The following is a 21,095-nucleotide window of genomic DNA, read 5'->3' as shown; positions in this document are numbered from 1 at the left end:
TCAACTTTCATTTTTCGAGGCGTATCACATTTTAGTCTTCCTTGCTAAATAGCCCTCTATATATGCTGCCAGAAAATTTTGCATTCATTAGTGGAATGAGAAGTAGCGCTATGGAACTTGCAAACCTTCTAATTCTTCAACTGATCAAGGGGCAACATAACATGATTATCGGGCAACTTGATCTGTCCCTTCTCAAACAAGAAATCGAAGAGCTTGTCTAATTTTGTGACGTCAAAGTCATAGCTCTCCTCGACTCCTCTTCCCCAAGGATTTGGTACCATTACTATCCTTTTGCCCCAATACCATTTAGCCGCGACAACCTCTTCTTCTTCATCTTCATAGCCATCATCGACTGAATATGGATTATAAGCTTCGACCACTATGGTACTTTTCTGGAATCGGGTATCTCTGCGCATACTCTGGAATTGGTTATTGAGCGCCGCCACTCGTTGAGCCAATTGACCTAGGTTATCAAATTCTTATCCCAACAACTTTTCTTTCCATGTTGGCAGCATTCCTTGAATGGCCAAAGCAGCTAGCTGATCATCAGCCAAGTTTAATGAGAAGCACAAATTCCTAGTCTCTCAGAACCTCTGAAGAAACTTAGTGCCCGATTCATTAATTTTCTACCTTATAGTTGTCAAATTGGTAATCTTCTTTTCTCCAATCCCAGTATAAAAATATGTATGAAATTTTTTCTAGGTCAGCCCAATTGGCAATGGAGTTGACTGGCAGTGATGACAACTAAGTGAAGGCTGGCCCTAACAATGACAGGGAGAAGAAACGAACTCGATGGGCCTCCTCAACTGATGCCTCGCCCAATTGTGTAAGATACCGACTGACATGTTCTATTGTGCTTATGCTATCTTGGCCAGTGAACTTAGCAAACTCTGGAAGCCTGTAATTTGCAGGAAGAGCGACCAAATTATACCATTCTAGATATGGGCATTTGTACGAAAAGGTCACCCCTTTTGGCTTCAGACCAAACTAATTCTTCATCATCTCGGTCACCTTTAGCCACAACTTGTCAGCATGTGAATTTGGATTTCTCTACACCTGCTGACCCATCTGTGGATTGAAATCCTGTGTGCCTTGATACCCTGGATTCAGAATCATGTGAAGGGTGTTATAATCTATGCCATAATGATACCCTTATGGAATCTCTATCTACTAGGTCCTTTGCTGGTTTGCTGCTTGAAGTCTCTGATTATAAACATGAGGATCTATATCTCTATAGATCCTTTAAATTGATGGTGCTATTTTTTGAGCCGACGACGGTATGTGGCCCGATGTGCCAAAATTAATCAACTGGCTTTGACTTTGCCCCGTCGACTATTGCACATGCTACACTGATGATCTAGGATTATACTATATCTGATTCGTAGTAGTACCTTGAGCTTGTTAAGATGAACTCTGAACTACCTAGACATCATCATTACTAGCTAGTGTTGCTTCTTGATGGCTAGTACCGACTTGATTAGTCCCTTGGATCAACATATGTGGAATGTTGTAATAAGCCGGCCCAACCTAACCAACTAGAAACCCATGAAATACCTCTTTCATGGTGTTGTGGAATGTGTCCAAGAAAGCTTCATTATGGCTTGATATGGCATCATGAACAAATTTGTTTATAGGTTCCGTGAAGAAACACCTATCTTCAGCTTCATCTACATCTGTCTGCCCGTGCAATAGAACTCTTGGTAGTGGATATTTTTGAACAAATGTATTGTCATGTGTTTTGGTGTAGGACACCAAACACTTGTTCTAAAAATCTTCTATAGCTTTGCTGATGACATCTCTATCTCCATCAGGTAGGTCTTCATAATGCACCATAAGGATGTCGTTGTTGCTGTAAACCACCATGACGATTGCGGGGTCCCACCAAGCATGCTAGAATGTGTGTCGGCATGAAATTTAATCCCATGCTGAGGGCACACGAGCAAGCCAAAAGGGTCTACTTGATGGAGCTATAGATCCGCCTAGCTTCAATGTAGGGATGGTCGATCCTGCGTACTCCTTCTAAGATGTGCCAGTCAATTTGACCCTGTAATTGACAAGAAGAGAAAGCTAATTAGTAATTTAAGGCGGAACATGCCGGTGTTGCTAGACAGTCTCGAATGTGCGGCTCTGAGAGCCGATATGGAAGGAGATCGACTAAATAGTCAATTCCAGCATATTCATAAGAATAAATCAGCTAAAGCTCATGGAATTATGGAAGGTAAATCGGTTATCGTTCAGGATGAATCTCATTATTTTAGACAAATATTAGTCAATGGCAATATGATGTCAACAATAATCAATTTATGGTAAGCCAATGACAGCATGCAACCGAATCCCTTTTATATAAAGAAGCAACCCATCATCATTTAACCATTTAATAAAGATAAATCTAATGAACATATTAGATCTCATCTATCGCTATGATCAGTGGGGCATAAGGCAGAATCATACAGGTCATAGAAACAATAATAGATTTAACAACCCTAACTTATTACTAATATCAGTGGGGCATGAGGCAGAATCATGCAGGCCATAATACAATAATAAGATCATGGGGCTGACATATCTTTCAACCTATCTTTACTTAAATGATCTCGTGACGTGAACTACATAAGTGAAAGCGCTCGATATCGGCTAAAACAGCCGATTCAGGCATAGCGCACAGTTAAGGTCATGTCCTATTAGGAATAGAGCTACCAAATAACGATCCCCACTCCATGGTGCTAATAGTGGGGTGTGAGGCAGAATCACATAGGCCATAATAACGGGCCATGGAACGGTTTTCGTTAGCCAATAGATCTATTCAAGACCAGACATGCCTTAACCGCACACTATGCACGATCAAGATTGACGTAAAATAGCTGATAAATCATAACTCATTGTTTAAGATGTAGATTAGATCAGTTTAGATTAACAAACGATGGGTTAAACATGATATAAGATTGGTCTAGATCAATCCCAATCGGGCGACGTGATATTGCTATAATTAAATAAATAATAAAAGCAATAAGCAATATCGGTAACTTAATGAATCTATCCAAAGGATGCCACCCTTAGATAGAGTCGATAACTTGTCCTTAATCTAGTTCGAGCAGTGGAGGTCGACCGGATCGATACAGCCATACTTGAACTAAACAAGAGTCGATAACTAGCTTATACCAGAGTTGCAGTGGAGGTCGACCGGATCGATGCAGCCATACGAACAGAAGTATAAGCCATGACGATACTTATAGACAAGCCAGAGGTCGGTCAGACTGATGCAGCCCTGCTCACTGAAGAACTCATCGAGATCTACTCTACTCCTACTCCTAAGGGGTGTCCAGAGCCAAAAAAAGTAAGGAACTTGTATTTGATTGATTGTGTGTCCTTTACAATAGCCGGGTCCAATATTTATACTCGAAACCTACGCATGAATCCTTCTTAAGCATGACTCATTATAAATTTTTTTGGTGTAAGATAAAACATTCCTAATTTAAGATAACTTGGACTCTAATCTTTCCCTTTTTGTAGAGTCCAACATGTTTTTCCAGCGCTGATCGTAGCTTTTGTCATTATCTGCTGGCACTATCTGAAGAAAGTCGATTCCAGTGTTGCATTCGAATCAGCTGATACCGACCTTCACGCAATCGATTCCTTGATGACATGATCTTGTGAGCTTCCGAGTCTCTGTAATTCATCTTCCAAATTTTGGTGTAAACAATAAACAATCATTCATCCATGCATGCATTCATTCATTCCATACATCCAAAGCATTGCATATGTAGTCAAATGCATCACAATGCTCCATGTTGTGTCACGAAGTGGTAGTTGCGTCATTCAAAATGAGCAACGACCGACCGGGGTTCGAAGGACGGCCCACAAAGGGCTTGAGGCCGCCTTGTGTTAAACAAGGCTAGGGGAGAAAACATAGATGAGCCCCAAGCGGCCCTCGCCCAGTCTACCCGGAAGCAGACAGGGTCATCTCAACCTTCTTGTTCGATCCTAACCTTGCCAAACCCACAGAATCTCCATCGAGGGGAGGCCAACGGGCCACCCAGGTCGGTCTTCGGAACGACCTAGACATCTACTAGGTTGTAGGTTAAGGAGCAGTGGAGTGCCACATGAGGGCTATGCCGACCACGTCATGAATGATGGACCTAGACTTCACTCGAACATGCCCATTAGTGAGCTCACCGAGCGCGTCACTCGAGCCATCGAGGCAAACGATGTTAGCTCAACCCCTCTGGTTGTGAGAAACCGTGGATTGGGTAATGCACAAAACTCAACCGACCCCTACCCAAGCCCAATGGGGCTCAGGGGCTCAAGACACCCAATGCCTCAACTGCGCTTAGGTCCATGACTCTAACTCGCCTGATCCCTCGACGTGCCCGACACCTGGATCCATGACTCTGACTCGTCCAATCCTTCAGCGCACCCAATGCCTCAGTTATGCCTAGGTCTACCACTCCGACTCACCTGATCCCATGACACGCCCGATGCCTAGATCCATGACTCTGACTTGCCCGATCCCTCAGCACACCCGATGCCTAGATTCATGACTCCGATTTGCCTAATCCCTTGGCGCGCCTAACACCTAGATCCATGAGTCTGTCTCGTCCATGCACGCCCAACGCCTTGGTTAAGTGACTCCGACTTTCCTAATCCTCGGATCCACAACTCTGATTTGCCCGTACCCTCGACATGCCCGACACCCTGGTAGATGAAACTCCGTCTCACCTGGTCCCTCGGCCGCAACTAAGAACCCAAGACCATGCTCCTAGAAACAATGTGCCAAAAACTGGAAAAGGAAGGCTACGCCCACCAAAGTGCACACACTCACACCCGCTGACAAAACCCCCCAGGCAATTCTACCTGAATCGCCTGGGGGCTTGGGGGCTACACCCGTGGGTGTGCTTGCGCACACCCGCTGATGAACCAGAACTTCCCCCACTAACAACACGAAAAATGCCCCAGACAATTCTACCCGAATCGCTCGGGGGCTCGAGGGCTACACCCATGGGTGCGCTCGTGCGCACCTGCCATCAAGACAAAAATCCCCTAGACGATTCTACCCGAATCACCTAGGGCTCGAGGGCTCCTATTAGGTTCATAAACCTAGGGTCCTTCATGGACCAGCTTCCCACCAAAGGTTTGGCCTAGCGGACAACATTGCGAATGACACGCAACTCCTAGGCCGGCCCAAATACCTAAAAGACAGGCCAGAAGGGCAATCCAATCTCCGACCGAAAGGCCTCTCTAAGGCAGAACAAACGCTTGCTTCTGACTTTGACCCGCCTCTCTGACCGAAAGGCCTGGCCAAAGAGGAACAATGCTCGTTTCTAGCTCTGGCCCACCTCTCCAACCAGAAGGCCTGGGCAAACACTGCTTTCGACTTTGACCCATGTCTCTGACCAGGGATACACCGAACCTCTGCTTACAGTTCTTCTTTGACTGACATAGTTGGAGCCGACTGGGACCAACCAATCGAGGACACCCACTCGGTAAGGACCAAGAAACGGGTGAAGCAAGTAAAGCAAGACGCTCAAAGTCAACAGTAATACTAGGGACCATAGCCTATACACCTGCAGGACAGTACCCTGCATCCTTCTTGGTATGTCAGAACCCAAGCAGTGTTGTGGGCGCCGACATTTTCTCTACAATGTTGTGGGTGCCATCAACTCCCATTCTAGACAAACACGATAAGGCTCCCCCACATGCCTTTGGGCATCAGCAGTGTTGCGGGCCCCGACATTTACCATATGGGGCAAACATGTTAAAAACCCCAACATACCTCTAGGCATCAACAGTATGACAGACACTGATGTCTGCCATACCAGGAGAAGACGATGCAACCTCCCACATGCACTTGACATTAACAGTGTTATGGGTGCCTACAATCATCTGTACCTAACGGCGTGGGCAATAAGACTTAGCATACGTACACTCTCTCTCTCTCTCTTGTAAGGCCATCCCCTTCATATATAAAAGGGGATGTGCTCTCTCCCAATAGGGAGATCTCTCAGTTCACTTACATTGGTTCATCCTTTGTAGCTTTAGACACTCTAAAGCTACATAGAGCACACGCTCAAACACTTAGCACATAGCGGAGCTCCTGTCACTCACGGCCCTTCAGACCGGAGTCCGACCGGACCTCTTGTACCCCCCATCTTTCTCCCTTCCATTTGTAACCCCACAGCAAACTTCGAGCACCTGGGCTCAAGAATAAAGTCACCAACTGACTCAAATTGGACGTAGGGCATGTTGCCTGAACCAGTATAAACCCTGTGTCATTGAGTGCTAGGCCACCTCCGATCACAACATACAACAAAACTACAATATATTTACATGTTGGTCACTTTCTGCACTGACAATACCATGTTGCTATTTATTATGTTCCTAGTGTGCTCAGTTGTATGCTTGATATAGTTATGGTTGATGATGAATTTATGCATATGTTTGCAAAGCGCTTAGCTTAGTACTCGAGTAGGTTAAGTGGTCGACATTATATAAGCGTGGTGATACTTGGGTGTACAACAGACTTAGTAAATAAGGAATGACTTAGGAATCTTTGCTCTTAATTAATCTCCTGCTTAGCCATACTACATTTATGAGTATCTAATTTTTTCTCTGGAATATTATCAATGCCTTACACTTATCATATATTTATCATTTGACCTGCCCCTGCTATAGCTTGAGAGTTAATGATCTTATCATAAGTATACATATTTGTCAATATCTCTAGCCACCCCACCTCTCCTCACCGTGGACAAAATATAAATAACGATACCTGGTATACTCTCGGGTGAAATGCAACAATGGTATATTATCTGTGCGCTTGTGGATTACTTAGTATTTATATTAATTTACAAGTGTTGTCAATAATTACCAACAACACATTTCTAGCATCATTGCTAGGGATGACAACTTAGTAAAGAGTGATGCTAAGAAATCGTTCACGGTAGTTATCATCCAACATAAACAGTCAACTTGTATAAATGCATAAAAAGGATCACCAACATAGACTTAGGGGTTTAAACTGACAATTTCCACAAGTTTTGGTGAATCTGTGTTTTCAACAGGATTATTTCATAAAACCATCAAGGAGGATCAAATTGTCAAATAAAATCACAATTATCCATGGCGAAATGGACATAAGAAGGTTCTAGAAGACTCGAGAGGACACCACACCGAAGTGGGGGGGTGAAGCCACTACCAGGTGGGGTCGCCTGGCCCCACCTGGAGGCCACCCAGCCCTTGGGGGACCCACCTATCAGCCTCCTTCATATGTCGGTTTCCCACCACTTCCTAGGATGCATCTATGCCGTCCTTTAAGTCGGTTTGATCCGAGGGCTCAGGATTGACACTCCGGCCTATATAACCAGCCCCTGCCCCCCTCTAGAGCACACTACCATAACTCAAGATCAGACCAGAAATTAGGGTTTCTAGAGACAAGAGAATAGTTCTAGTATAGGCTAGCTAGCAAGGTTCAAGTAGAGTTTGGGCTATCGCTTAGGATTCTAGATCTACCGTTTGGAGACTGGTATAGCCATTGTATCTCTTTATTTATGACTTTGTGCTACTTCAATATTATGTTGCTATTTATTATGTTCCTAGTTTGCTCTAGTTGTATGCTTGATATAGTTATGATTGATGATGAATTTATGCATATGTTCGCAAAACTCTTAGCTTAGTACTCGAGTGAGCTAACTGGTCGACATTATGTAAGCATGGTGCTTAGATATTGTTTGCCTGCAGATGCATTTTGCACTCTAGGTCATGTGGTAGATCATTGATGTGACACTCCCATTGAGTCCTTTGTAGTCCACTCCCTGTTTGTAGAGCACGTAGAACATGATTATGAAGGAAGACAAGCTCTATTCTTAATCTTCCTTAGTAATGTTCCTTGTGCATAGATCCAAAGTTAGTTATACTATAGATGAGAGTGTATATACTTGGGTGTACAAAAGACTTAGTAGATAAGTGACGACTTAGGAATCTTTTGCTCTTAACAAATTTCTTGCTTAGCCTTACTACATTTTATGAGTATCTATTTCTATCTCTGGAACACCATTATTACTTTACACTTATCATTTATTTATCACTTGACTTACCCCTGCCATAGCATGAGATTGGTTTTGTCATAAGTATACATATTTGTCAATGTCTCTATGCCAACACAATCCCATAGCTCCTCCCTATGGATAAAATATAAATAATGATACTCGGTATACTCTTGGGTGAAATGCTACAATGGTAAATTATTTGTGCGCTTGCGGATACCTTATATATAGTTTACAAGTGTTCTCATAATTACCAACAACACATTTCTGGCATCATGCTAGGGATGACAACTTAGTTAAGAGTGATGCTAAGAAATGTCAACTGAAATGTCAAGAAGCATTTCTGACGCCGTTGCCGGGGAGGGGAACAAGGCTAAGAGAATTGATCAAATAAATACTTTTTGATGAAATCATAACTAGCACCTCTACTTTAGCAGGCTTACCCTTTGTTTGTCTTTGTTCATATCTTATATAGGGTATTACAGGATTGGTTCTGATCCATCAACAAATTTCATCAATCACAATCAAACCAATCAAGAGGTAGCTCAACACCAGTTTCTGAGGCTATGGCTAAAAAGACTCTGTGTGAATTGTCTGCTCCAAGCACCGAGAACATCCGCACTGGACCAACACTCAAAACCAACAACCTTGAGTTTGAGCTCAAGCCAAGCCTCATCAATATGGTGCAAGCTACCCCATTCAGTGGAAAGGCACATGAAGATGCTAGTGCTCATCTCTAGAATTTTCTAGAGATTAGCAGCACAATCATCATCAAGGACGTCGCTCAATATATCATACTACTCTGCCTTTTTCCATTCTCGCTAGTGGAAAGGGTGATGCAGTGGTTCTACACCAACAAAGATGACATCAACACATGGGCAAAGTGTTCGAAGGCCTTCCTAGCAAAGTTCTTCCCTATAGGCAAGACCAATGCCTTAAGAGGAAAATTTTCCAACTTCCAATAGCAGAAAGGAGAAACCATTCCAGAAGCATGGGAATGTTTCCAAGAATACATTTTATATTGTCCTCATCACGAGATGGAAGATTGGTTGCTCATACAAAGTTTCTACCAAGGATTAACTCAGAAAGCTCATGAACAACTAGATGCAACTACTGGAGGAGCATTTATGTCACTCACCCTTGAAAAAGTTGAAACTCTTATGGAAAAGATAGCCTCTAATCAAGGCTGGTCCCATTGCAATATTCAAGCATGGAATAAGAGTGAAGAAGTACCAGATGAGGTGTGTGCACTATCAACCAAGATGGACATCTTATTGAATTGGCTTGAATAGCGAGTCAATTACAAGAAAGATCGTCAGGCCATACAAGATGCCTTTAATTTCCAAAACATATGTGGAGAATATTTGGGGGTTGATTTCCCTGAATATCAAGAAGACGCAAATATTGTCAACTCTACTCCACAACAACAGAGACAAGAATGGGGGCAACAACAACAACGGTCAACTTACCAAGGTAAGTACCCAGGTAATTACTATAATTCTTCTAATCCTAAACAACCATCCTTGAGAGACTTGATCTTAGAACAAGCCAGGATTAATGAGAATATTTCTAAAAAAGCTTGCTTTTAATGATAAGGTCCTAGAAAATATAAATACTAAAATAGATAGTTTTTCTTCTGCCATAAAAGACCAACTTAGCTATAATAAAAAGATAGAATCTTAATTCGCCCAGTTGGCTGCTGCTCTGTCTTTTGCCACTAACCTTGAAAAAGTCAACGCCATAACCACAAGAGGTGACAAGTCTACTCATGATCCTCCATATCCAACAAGGATAGGTAAGACACCGGCAGCAGTGCAAGAAGAGATGAAAGACGATGAAGTTGAAGAAGTTGAGCCACAATCACAAGAAATGATGCAAGATTTTCATGACACCAACCTCCTACCATTTCCACACAGAAATCAAAAAGCTAAAATGGATGAGTAGTTTGGTAAGTTTGTAGAGGTAATTCAAAAGTTATATATCAATATTCCTCTGTTAGATGCTATTTAGGTACCCACCTATGCGAAGTATCTCCAAGACATCCTCAACAACAAGAGACCACTGCCCACCACTGAGGTAATTAAGTTAATGGAGGAGTGTAGTGCCACCATCCTGAATACATCACCTATCAAGAAGAAGAATCCATGATGTCCCACTTTCGATTGTTCGATCGGAAACCTGAATTTTGAGAATACACTATGCAATCTTGGAGCAAGGGTCAGTGTCATGCTCAAGAAGGTTTTTGACAAGCTCAACAATTTAACGCTCACGCCAACATCTATGTGCCTACAACTAGCCGACCAATCGATCCGCTATCCTGCAGGAATCAACAAGAATATTCTGATAAAAATAAGAAACTTCTTTGTTCCAGTGGTTTTGTGGTACATGACATGCAGGAAGACATGAAGACACCCCTCAAACTTGGGAGACCCTTCCAAAGCACTAGAAATGCACACATCGATGTCGGAGCTAGAGAAATCAAATTCCATATCAATGGCAAGGAAGAGTGATTTGCCTTCAAGCCAAGACTGGAACAATGCTCCAATTTGGAATGGTAGGAGAAACAAATGCAACCATTAGGGTCTCCATCTTTGGGACCTACTGATGCACCCAAGGAATGAGTAAAACTGGAGAAGTCCGGTTCGGTGGACTAAAAATCATGAACCCTCACCGGGAGGTAAAATCGATAGTTATCCAAAATTACTTTTTCACATTGCATTAATTTTTTTGCCTTAGCATATTTACTTTTAAACATCTGCCTTAGAAAATAAAAAAATTCTCATCATGGCATTATAAAATTCAAGCCCATGTAAATTATTTTTACGGAGCGTAAAAACCCATAAGAAATATTTACCGTGGAGGCGTAATAATTTAAAAATATCGTTCATTCATCTTGTTATATTTCATGGTATCATAAATTAATTATTGCATTACATATATATACACATGTATATGGTAGAAATATAGACAACTAGGACCCATAGGAAACATGGAGGACCCACTCAACCACCAACCATCACTTCCATTTCCACCTCCATCTCCACTTAGGTCATGTCTCCACCGAATTTCCACATACGGCCATCCATTCTTGCTTAAGAGTGAAGCAAGAAAATATCTAGAGGAAGGAGAGGCCATTTGGCCACAATGTGGGGCCAGCTGGCCCCACCACTTGGCTGGCCAGCCTGCTTCTGCGCCACCTATAAATGGCACACCTCCTACTTGCTCTTGACCTCACACACTCACAATCTAGCATCTAAGTTCAAAATTTCAAATTCCAATTTCATAGTTTTAAAATCCACTTAGTAGAAGTGCTGTTGGAATTAGAAAGAGTGGGAAAGATTAAGAGTGGAAGTGTTGTAAAAAATAAAGAAGGAAAATAAAAAAGATTAGGGTAAAAGTTATGCCAAAATCTTGATTAGAAAATCCATTAGGCAACCCTCGGATGACTAACCCTCAAACGACTAACTTTTGGATGGTTAACCGCTAACATTTTATTTCCTAATATGTTCCATGAGTTTTGTTGTTCGTTTATTTTGTAGGAAGATGAGTAAGTTTATAGGGAAGCTCAAGCACGCGGCATCATCCTGTTCGATGAGAAGGTCTTCTTCTAGAGCAAGCTTTGACATGCAGATCGATGATCCATCTTCTGTTGTCTGGGCACCGCCTCAGTCATCATCAGCTGAGAGGAACATTCTGCTGGAGGAAAAACACCTCAAGTCTCGGAACAAGATGGAAAAAGAGGCCTATAAGTAGTTGAAGGCTCAAAGGTTCATTCTTACTTCTACCTATGACCCAGCCCTTCTACATGTAATAGGTATGGATGCTGAATTCGAGATCATATTTAAAATTGTTTGGTGGGAAAATATTTGGCATATTGATGAGCCAGAGTCTAAGCTTTTAACCGTTGAATTTCTATGCACCCTACAAACCACTGACTCTAAAGTTACATTTTGACTCTTTGGGAAAGATTTTTCTGTTCTCTCAAGGCAGTTTAGTGAACTTCTGGGATTCAATGCACAATGCGTAGTTCACATAGACTCTGCTCTACAAGATTATGATAGAGTGAAATTTTGGAGGAAATTTCCAAAGAACCCAATTGTCACTGTCCTCACACTAACGACATTCATCACCCAACCTTGCGTTTCATACATAAGTGGCTAGGATTTTCTTTATCTCCTAGAAATGACTTTCTCACCGTAAGGATGTATGAACTTAAATTGCTTTATGCCATGGTTAAGAGAAGAAAAGTTTCACCTATTAAATTCATGATGGATCAATGGAAGGATGTTTTTGAGCTCAAGAAAGATGGCGGGTGTACCATTTTGGTCATTTGCATTGCCCAAAATTTGGGTCTGTTGAAAAATGCTTCACTTTCTTTCATTGATGACATTGATCGCTGGTACATTGATTATGAATATTTTGTCAAGGCTCATATGCTAAAAAAGAACAATAATTGACAACTTTCACCTAATCTCACTAATGACAAACACTAATGACTAAGTACTTAAAGTAAAGCAAGCAATACTAGAATAAAGTACTGAAATAAATACTAAATAAAGTAATGTAGAAATGAAAGAATTACAAAGGAGCTATACCAGACCTAGAAGACTCTTTCGAACTCCGAGAAGCTCCGCTCTTGTTGTACTCCACTACTAGACTACTACTCTATAGCTAATGCTAAGCTAGAAAGCTAAGAGAAGCTTGGAGAGCTTGGAAATGAATGGGGCTCCTTCCACTGAGCTCTACACCCACTATTTATAGTGTAGAGTGAGGGGAGGGGTACTTATACTTAGCAGCAAGGTTGGTGGCTATAGGAGGGCACCATGCGGTGTCTAGGGGGCACCGCCTAGCCCTTGGATGCACTGCCTTTGCATCCAAGGGTGTTGGTTGCTCCTCCATGGCGGTTATGAAGAAGCTCCATTGAATCAGTGATGTGGGAACATGCCAAGTTGGCACTAGGTGGGGCTAGGCAGCGCCTAGGTGGCGTCGGGCAATGTTGGCCTATGGGCCTATGTGGCCCTACCACCTCCACTTGCTTCCTGGTCCATGTTTGTCAACATTTTGGCTAAAATTTGCCATATTTCTTGCATACAAATACTTCTACAAGCACAAGTGGAACTATGTGAAATTTAAACATAATTCTTCACATGTAATGATGATTTACCTCACTTTACCATGCTTTGGGGTGGAATGTTGATGGTCAAAACAGGTGTGAGTGACCATCAACAAGCTCCCCAAGCTACCCCTTTGTTGTCCTCAGCAAAGATGTGGGTTTAGCGTGGAATAGGTTGTTGGATCAGGAGTTGCTACTATGTAACGCCCTACAAACACTTGTATACAAACAAATACTATCTCTTGAGTTGAACATGTTAGCACTTAGAAATTTCTCCATCAGTCTTAGCAATGTGGAGCTTATGGCCTTCACTTTGATACAAGCAGTTACAAGAATGTGTAACTAGATAGATACTTTTTTCCTACTTTGGTTTATCTCAAACTTCCTAGAGGTTTTCACATGATTTGAAAAGAAATCTTGCCTAAGTTCCTCCGATGGTACACTCAAGTCACTCAATGGTGTGTGAAATCCTCACCAAAGCCATGAATTTTAGCCTTAATTTCTATCCTAAAGCTTATGTGGAGCTCAAGGTAGGGATAAAAGCATAGCTTACTTAAATTGAATCTATTTCTAAGTCAAACACTTGGATCACAAGGAGCAACAAGTCATACAAATTGATCAAGATGTGCATGTGTGTGGTATATTTGGTGGAAGTGGTACTCCTTTGAGAAGTTTCCCTTCTCTAGCTTCTTTTTGAGAGGGCATGGCTACTTTCTTTTTCTCACTCTCTTTCTTTTTTGAACACTAGAGCTTTTTGCTCTTTTATTCTCTCTCATTTTTTTATAGCCCATGCCTCTCTTTTGATGTAAGACAGCATAGAGAGGTAACTTTGATTCTCATAGAGTAGTAATAAATGGAATGCATATATTGATGTGTATCCCCAGTGTAGGAAAAACATAAATATGTGGGTGTTCGTGATCTTGATCAAAAAGCATGAAAAGTTTCTCTACTCAGATCAACAAGGCTTGAAAAAGCTCAAAACAAATAAGCAGCTTTTATGGTGGCTTTATCAAGTATGAGTGGATATTTATTTGGCTCTGGTTGGAATTTATCATCATTGAGGAACTTCTAGCAAGAGAGTTTAGCATTTTGCAAAACAAAACTCTAGGTTGTCTTTACCATTCCTCACATAGGTTCAAAGATTTACTTTAATCATGGCATACAACATATTTCACAAAAGCCTATTCTTGGTTCTAGCATTTGCAACCCACAAAAGCATTCTACTTGAGATGAACTCTAAGTTTATCATGCTCAAAACTTAAGAAGTATAAGGTTGTATCACAAGCTTTTGCAAAGTATCACAAAGCAACTATTCATCATCTCCAAATAATTTATCATCATTTTATTAGAGCAGAGTTTCTCTCGAAATAATTTAAAGTCACTTCTCTCTACATTCTATGATCATGAATATTGAAATATAAAGCAAACATGAATATAAAGAGAGGGTTTAAGATTTTCATACCTGAGCGGCGAGAGACGTCTCCCCCAATCTTGCCATTTGCATAGGTTGGAATGTCTTCTGGCGGCTCTTTTGATTCTTTTCTTTATTAACTAACTAATACTACTAGAATGCATAAATAACTAGCTAAACCTATAACTACTAGATAACTTATCCAGCAGGGATGCTACTGAATTTTATTCATTATTATTAAATATTATATATATATAGGATAGATATGTTGCTTCAAATGCATATCTATCCTATCATGCATTAGCTACTACAGAACTTTATTTATTAACATAGAGTAGCTAAATGCAACTAACCTATCATGCAATGTAAATCAAATTTATTGGAAATGAAATGCAACTAACAAAATGTGGTAAATAAATGCAAGGAATAGAAAACTTATCTTTTGTCAGGCTCAAGGTCATTCATCCTTGGGTGGAGGTGTTTCCTCTTGTTCCACCTCGGAGGCCTTGTCAAGTTCAGGGGATGACGAGTTTGAGGATGGATCTTTCTTTTTACGCCATCTCTTTCTATTCTTCTTCTTCTTGACAGGTTTCTCTGGCTCTTCAATCGGCTTTGGTTTCTTCATCTTGATTCTCTTCGGATGCTTCTTCTTTTCCTATTTCTCATCAAAGAGGGGTTGTCTAGAGGCAAAAGCAAATATTTCTTTTCTTCTAGCAAAGTGGAATTGGATTTGCCCAGAAGCCACATATATGTAAGCATTTGTAGTAATAAGGAAAGGACGACCAAGGATTAAAGGTGTATCCTCGGCGTTACCCATGTCTAAGATCATAAAATCTATAGGAATATAGGCACTCCTAACTTTAACTAATAAATCAGTGGCTACTCCCTCAAGATAATGGGTAGATTGATCAGCTAATTGCATGTAAACTGAGGTTGGCACTAAGGTAGTGTAGAACAATTTGTCATATGTTGCTTTTGACTTTATGTTAACACTAGAGCCTAAATCACATAGAGCATTATGGAAGGTATGAGTTTCAATGGAGTAGGTAATCGCGGGGGTACCGGGATCACCTCTCTTAATGGTAAATGGGGAATCTAATAAATAGGAACCCCAAGAATTTAAAGCATAGCCATACTTTGTAGTAACAAGGTTGGTTGTCTCCATTGTTCCCTTATGATTGCTAGGAATTCTATCTTTTTCATAGGATGGGATAGCAGCAGCAATTTGAGCTAATTGGGTTTCTATCATCTTATTAAAACTAAGTTGATTCTTTAAGACAGAAGAAAAATCAGCCAATTTAGCATTTATGTTTTCCAACATCTTTGTCATGAGCATGCAACTTTTTATTTATACTATCAGTCATTCTACTTTGACTGTAAACAAGATCTTTTAGGAAAGCATAACTATTATTACCTTGATTATTCAAACAAAAAGAAGAGTAATAATTGTTACCTCCCTGGTTGTTGGAGCGCTGATTCCAGCCTTGATGTTGTGGACGAAACCCGTTGTCGGTGTTGACAAAGTTGAGGTCCTCTTGGGTTTTGGGATAGGAATTGCCTGAATGTCAAACATCTCCATAAACTTCGCAAGTCATGTGGGAATCCATGGCTTTGAGTGTCTCTTGGGCACTCACCTTCTCATAATGTTCCACTCGCTTCGCGAGTAGATCCATCTTAGCTGTAAGCATGTTAATTTGTTTAATTGAATGTATACCTCATTTACAGGGTTGGAGTCGATCGTCGCTCCATCCTTGGTTGGAGACCATCTTCTCAATTAGTGCTTTTACATCTGCAACACTTAATGAAAAGAATGCACCACCACCAGCAACATCTAAATGGCTCCTATCTAACGACACTAATCCATGGTAGAAGTTCTAGATCAAAAGTCAGTCTTGCATGCCATGGTGTGGGCATGCAGAGACGTACTCTTGCATTCGTTCCTAGTCTTTGGGAATCGATTCATCTGCTAGTTGTTGAAAACTAGAGATCTTATTGCGCAGAGCATTAGTCTTCCCCCTGGGGAAAAAGTTAACTAGGAAAGCATTGGAACACTTATCCTAGGTATCTACAGCATTGCGGTTAGAGTAAAATCATTACTTAGCCTTTCCTAACAAAGAGAAGGGGAAAAGGCGAAGACGTATAGCCTCTTGGCTCACTCCCTTAATGGTGAATGTGCTACAAATCTCCAAGAAATGTTGGAGGTGAGCATTTGCATCCTCATGGGCTTTCCCACAGAACGAAGTAGCTTGAACCATCGTGATTAACGCTGGCTTAAGCACAAAGTTAGCATCCCCATTGATAACATTGGGTCCAATGGCTACATTAGCAGCCGAGGGTGTAAAAAAATCACAAATGGACTTATCGCCCATGATCGTGTAGGGTAGTGATAGGATATGAGGAAAAAGGATAAACTACTTAGGATAACTAAAACCAACCTAGCTAACAAATTCAACCTTATAAAATCGATGCTAGTTGCCTTCCTAGGCAACAACACCAGAAATGCTTGTTGATACTTCTTAGCGACTATTGGAGGGTTCCGCAAGTGCACAGAACTATTGTGTAGCACTTTGCTCGGTGAGTACCGAGTGTCAAATTTATATTTTTCCATAGGAAGGCGAAAGGTTAGAATTTATATAGTACTAGGATTTGTTAAAGGTAGGTCTCAAGTTGATCCTAGGTAGGTGAACGATAGTGAAGGATGGGTGTGAACTACCTAAACTAACTACTAAATACAAGCTAACCAGAGATAGCTAGGTGGGAGAGCGAGCGATATATCTTTCTAGTAACTAAGGGTAAACAAATAACTAGGAGGAATGCAATAGTACTTCAGGGCACATCCCGCCTACCAACTAGGAGAGTTAAATAGACAAGGTCTGCCATGAGCCCTACGATTTAATAACTGGACATATCATGGTGGAATATAGAGGATGGACAAGGCTGCCACCACTTGTCACCTACCACAATCTATCCGAAGGCCTAGTTGTATCCATAGGAAATCTATAGCCTAAGAACCACGCTTAATCTATAAACTTACTACTTCGATCCGAGCTCTAATGAAATGAGATCAAAGCACCCTAACCAAACGGTGGAACCGGTACTAACGAAAGACTACTAATGATAAGATAACTTATGCTACTAATGCCAAACAATAAGCACCTAAGCTCACTAATGATGAACACTAATGACTAAGTACTTAAAGTAAAGCAAGCAATACTAGAATAAAGTACTAAAATAAATACTAAATAAAGTAATGTAGAAATGAAAGAATTACAAAGGAGCTATACCAGACCTAGAACACTCTTTTGGACTTCGAGAAGCTCCGCTCTTGTTGTACTCCACTACTAGACTACTACTCTATAGCTAATGCTAAGCTAGAAAGCTAAGAGAACCTTGGAGAGCTTGGAAATGAATGGGGACTCCTTCCACCAAGCTCCACAACCACTATTTATAGTGTAGAGTGAGGGGAGGGGTACTTGTAGGCAGCAGGGAGGTCGGTGGCCATAGGGGGGCACTAGGCGATGGCTTGGAAGCTCCGCCTGGCCCTTGGATGCACTGCCTTTGCATCCAACGGCGTTGGTTGCTCCTCCATGGCAATTGTGAAGATAGCACGTGCGAAACTTGGCCGGTAAGTCGATTGGTGAAGCTCCAAGTCTATGACAATGGGCCCATGGATCCATGGCCTCTCCATCATGACCATCAGTAGAAACTAACTTAGATCAACGCATCCTATTGGCTATGGAAGAGCTCCCATGGATCGGTGATGTGGCAACGTACCAAGTTGGCACCAGGTGGGGCTAGGCAGTACCTAGGTGGCATCGGGCGACGCTGCCCTATGCCTAGGTGGCCCTCCCATGTCCACTTGCTTCTTTGGTCCATGTTTGTCACCATTTTGGCCAAAATTTGCCATATTTTCTACATACAAATAATTCTACAAGCACAAGTGGAACTAGGTGAAATTTAAACATAATTCTTCACATGTGATGATGATTTACCTCACTTTACCATGCTGTTGGGTGGAATGTTGATGGTTAAAACTGGTGTTAGTGACCGTCAACAATTACCAAATCGGAACCTCAGTTTGTATGCGGTGAATTCTTTTGTCTTTGATTTACAGGTTAAGGAAGTAGCATCTTGCAGAAGTGCTTCTACGAGAATAACTCGCAACCCACAGCCCCGGTCTTGGGGTGATGACACGATTCTAGAGGGACCAACTTTCACCAGCTATGTAGGCTGGGATCAACTGGGATCATCATGTGTGCACCAACCTGAGCATGCTGGTTGGGAGCAGCCCGCTCCTAAGCACTCTGAGAGCTCCTAGCAACACGACTCAAGCGGTCAATGCAGTATGGCAACTTTGACTACTATCAGCAAGAGCCCTATGAAGAAGTCTCAAACAGCTACCAGGGAGGACGTATGTCCTTCTCTGCTCGTGGCTACCATGACTAGCACATGGGCTACCATGATCAGCAGATGGAGCATTCCTGCCTTGACACCAGGTTGACTACCAATGAAGAGACATAGCAAGACATTCAGAAGATGCTTCACCAACACTCTGAGTGGCAAGCATAAGTAGGAGACCACCTCACCCATCCAGCAACACCAGCAGCAAAAAGAATGAGAACTGGAACTATTTTTTGGGAAGCTAAACTTTGACCCTCCATTCTAAAGGACTACAGGAACACCCAGCTTGGGGGAGAAGGATCCCCCATTATCTAAGGTAAGTTTTCTTTGTTTTTCTAGTACTTTATTTTCTTTTCCTTTTGTTTTTGAGTTTGTCTCTCTTTTTTTTAAAAGATGCATAACTAAAAACAAAATAAAATTTGTCTTTGTCTTTTATATATTTTAGTAGGAGTGATATAAAAAAAGAGAGAAAATGAAAACCAAATAAAAAGAGTGTGTATAATGTTTGCTTTAATTTCTTTTTCTAAGAGTCGAATAAATAAAAAGAACTTTAAGATGATCTCTCATAATGGAAATGATGAATAGTTACTCTGTTATAATTCTTTTCAAGTACCTAGTTTTTAGCCATGAACTTTCCCAAGTTTTGGATATGACTGTTTTGACATGAGAATTTGCTCTGAACTTAAAACTCGTGGGTAGCATATGCTTGATCTAAGTCTAGGTAATTGACGAATAAGATATCAGAAGGTTTGAGCTACTATTTATCTTGTTCCAAGTGATACTAAGTTCTGGAGATTTATTTTGACAAACATAAAAATGTTACATGATGAGATTCTGTATGACAAACCTTGAATTCCTACTAGAGACAAACATGATATTTAGGCTAGGAAAACTTCCACTCATATATGGTACTTGTTTTGCATTGAGTTTAGTCAAGCTTTGTTGATCCTTATGAGAGGTTTGTCATACTCTTAAAATCAAGATCACATACACAGCACCCACATATGCACTACTCCTACACTGGGGGTAGGCACAAAAACTTGTCATTCCATCTAGATCCAACCAAAAATGTTTCACTCCTGCACTGGGAGTAAACACCAAAAATATGTTTGATAGGTTTTCCACCAAATAAATGCTCCAAGTTCTTGTTAATATCTCTCAAAAGTTTTGTTACAGAAAAGAGGCATGGGCTATGCAAAAATTATTCATATAAAAAAGAAGAAAAGAAAAGAGTTGAAAAAATGGACAAGTGTCCGAAATATAAAAAACAATGGGTACTTAGATGCCCGCCTGAAAAAGAAAGAAAGAAAGAGATGAATAAGATGGCCCATGTTTTCTTGCAAATATTTTCAAGTTTCAAATGAGATATATGTTTTGAAGGAGCATAGTAGAATTAGGTTAGCCACCATATATTCCACACACATGCACATCTTGATTTGATTGTATGGCTCAACTCTCTTTGGATCCGTTGTTTGACTTTATAATATATGTATTGCAAGTATGCTCTTTCATGTTATCACCATTCCTGTAAGCTCCAACTAAGCTTTAGTTGAAGGAAGAGAGCTATAACACCATAGTGTTAAGCATTGCATTTGGCATTTGTATTTTGTGAGCACAAGCATCATCCAAGCATTCATGAGCATGAGCATATGAAGTTTCATTTCATTTACCTTCTCTTTATCACATGTGATGTTGCTCATATACTTAATTATGTTTGTGATCATATGTGACCAATGCATGAGATGGTTGTGAGGCCACTAGAATACCTTAGACACATCTAGAATGATGTTTGGAACAATGTTTATATTCATGACTTAAGCCAATTTTGCTTATAAGTGTTGGTTTACTTTGTAATGTCATTTTCATGATGCTAGTTTGACCAAAGTTGAACAGTAGCTTAGAGTGTTTCCATGGCTGTGTGACCTAAATAAAAGTTGTAGTTCACATCATGGGTAACAAATTTTATTTAAGGGTCATAAGCTAATTCAGTGTCTAACATAGTCAAATAGAGCTCACAAGTTCCAACAAAATGTTGTTTTGTGACTTGCAATTTTTCTAAGTGTAGAATGTTGATTTCAGTTTCAAGGTACCCCAATTTAGAGCTTTGTAATTTGAAAACCATTGTGAATTA

General features: G+C 40.9%; 2 non-coding genes across 2 annotated transcripts; one reads left to right on the top strand and one right to left on the bottom strand.

Moving 5' to 3' along the window:
- Nucleotides 1–8,971: 8,971 nt before the first annotated feature.
- On the bottom strand, nucleotides 8,972–9,078 carry LOC136511094 (small nucleolar RNA R71). Its single transcript, XR_010772644.1, has one exon. It is a non-coding gene; the product is annotated as a small nucleolar RNA R71 (small nucleolar RNA).
- A 7,381-nt stretch (nucleotides 9,079–16,459) lies between these two features.
- On the top strand, nucleotides 16,460–16,568 carry LOC136511984 (small nucleolar RNA R71). Its single transcript, XR_010772940.1, has one exon. It is a non-coding gene; the product is annotated as a small nucleolar RNA R71 (small nucleolar RNA).
- Nucleotides 16,569–21,095: the final 4,527 nt, after the last annotated feature.

This window comes from Miscanthus floridulus, chromosome 1 (genome assembly GCF_019320115.1).
Source record: "Miscanthus floridulus cultivar M001 chromosome 1, ASM1932011v1, whole genome shotgun sequence".
NCBI classification, from domain to species: Eukaryota; Viridiplantae; Streptophyta; class Magnoliopsida; order Poales; family Poaceae; genus Miscanthus; species Miscanthus floridulus.
This window is presented reverse-complemented; position numbering and strand designations above follow the sequence as displayed.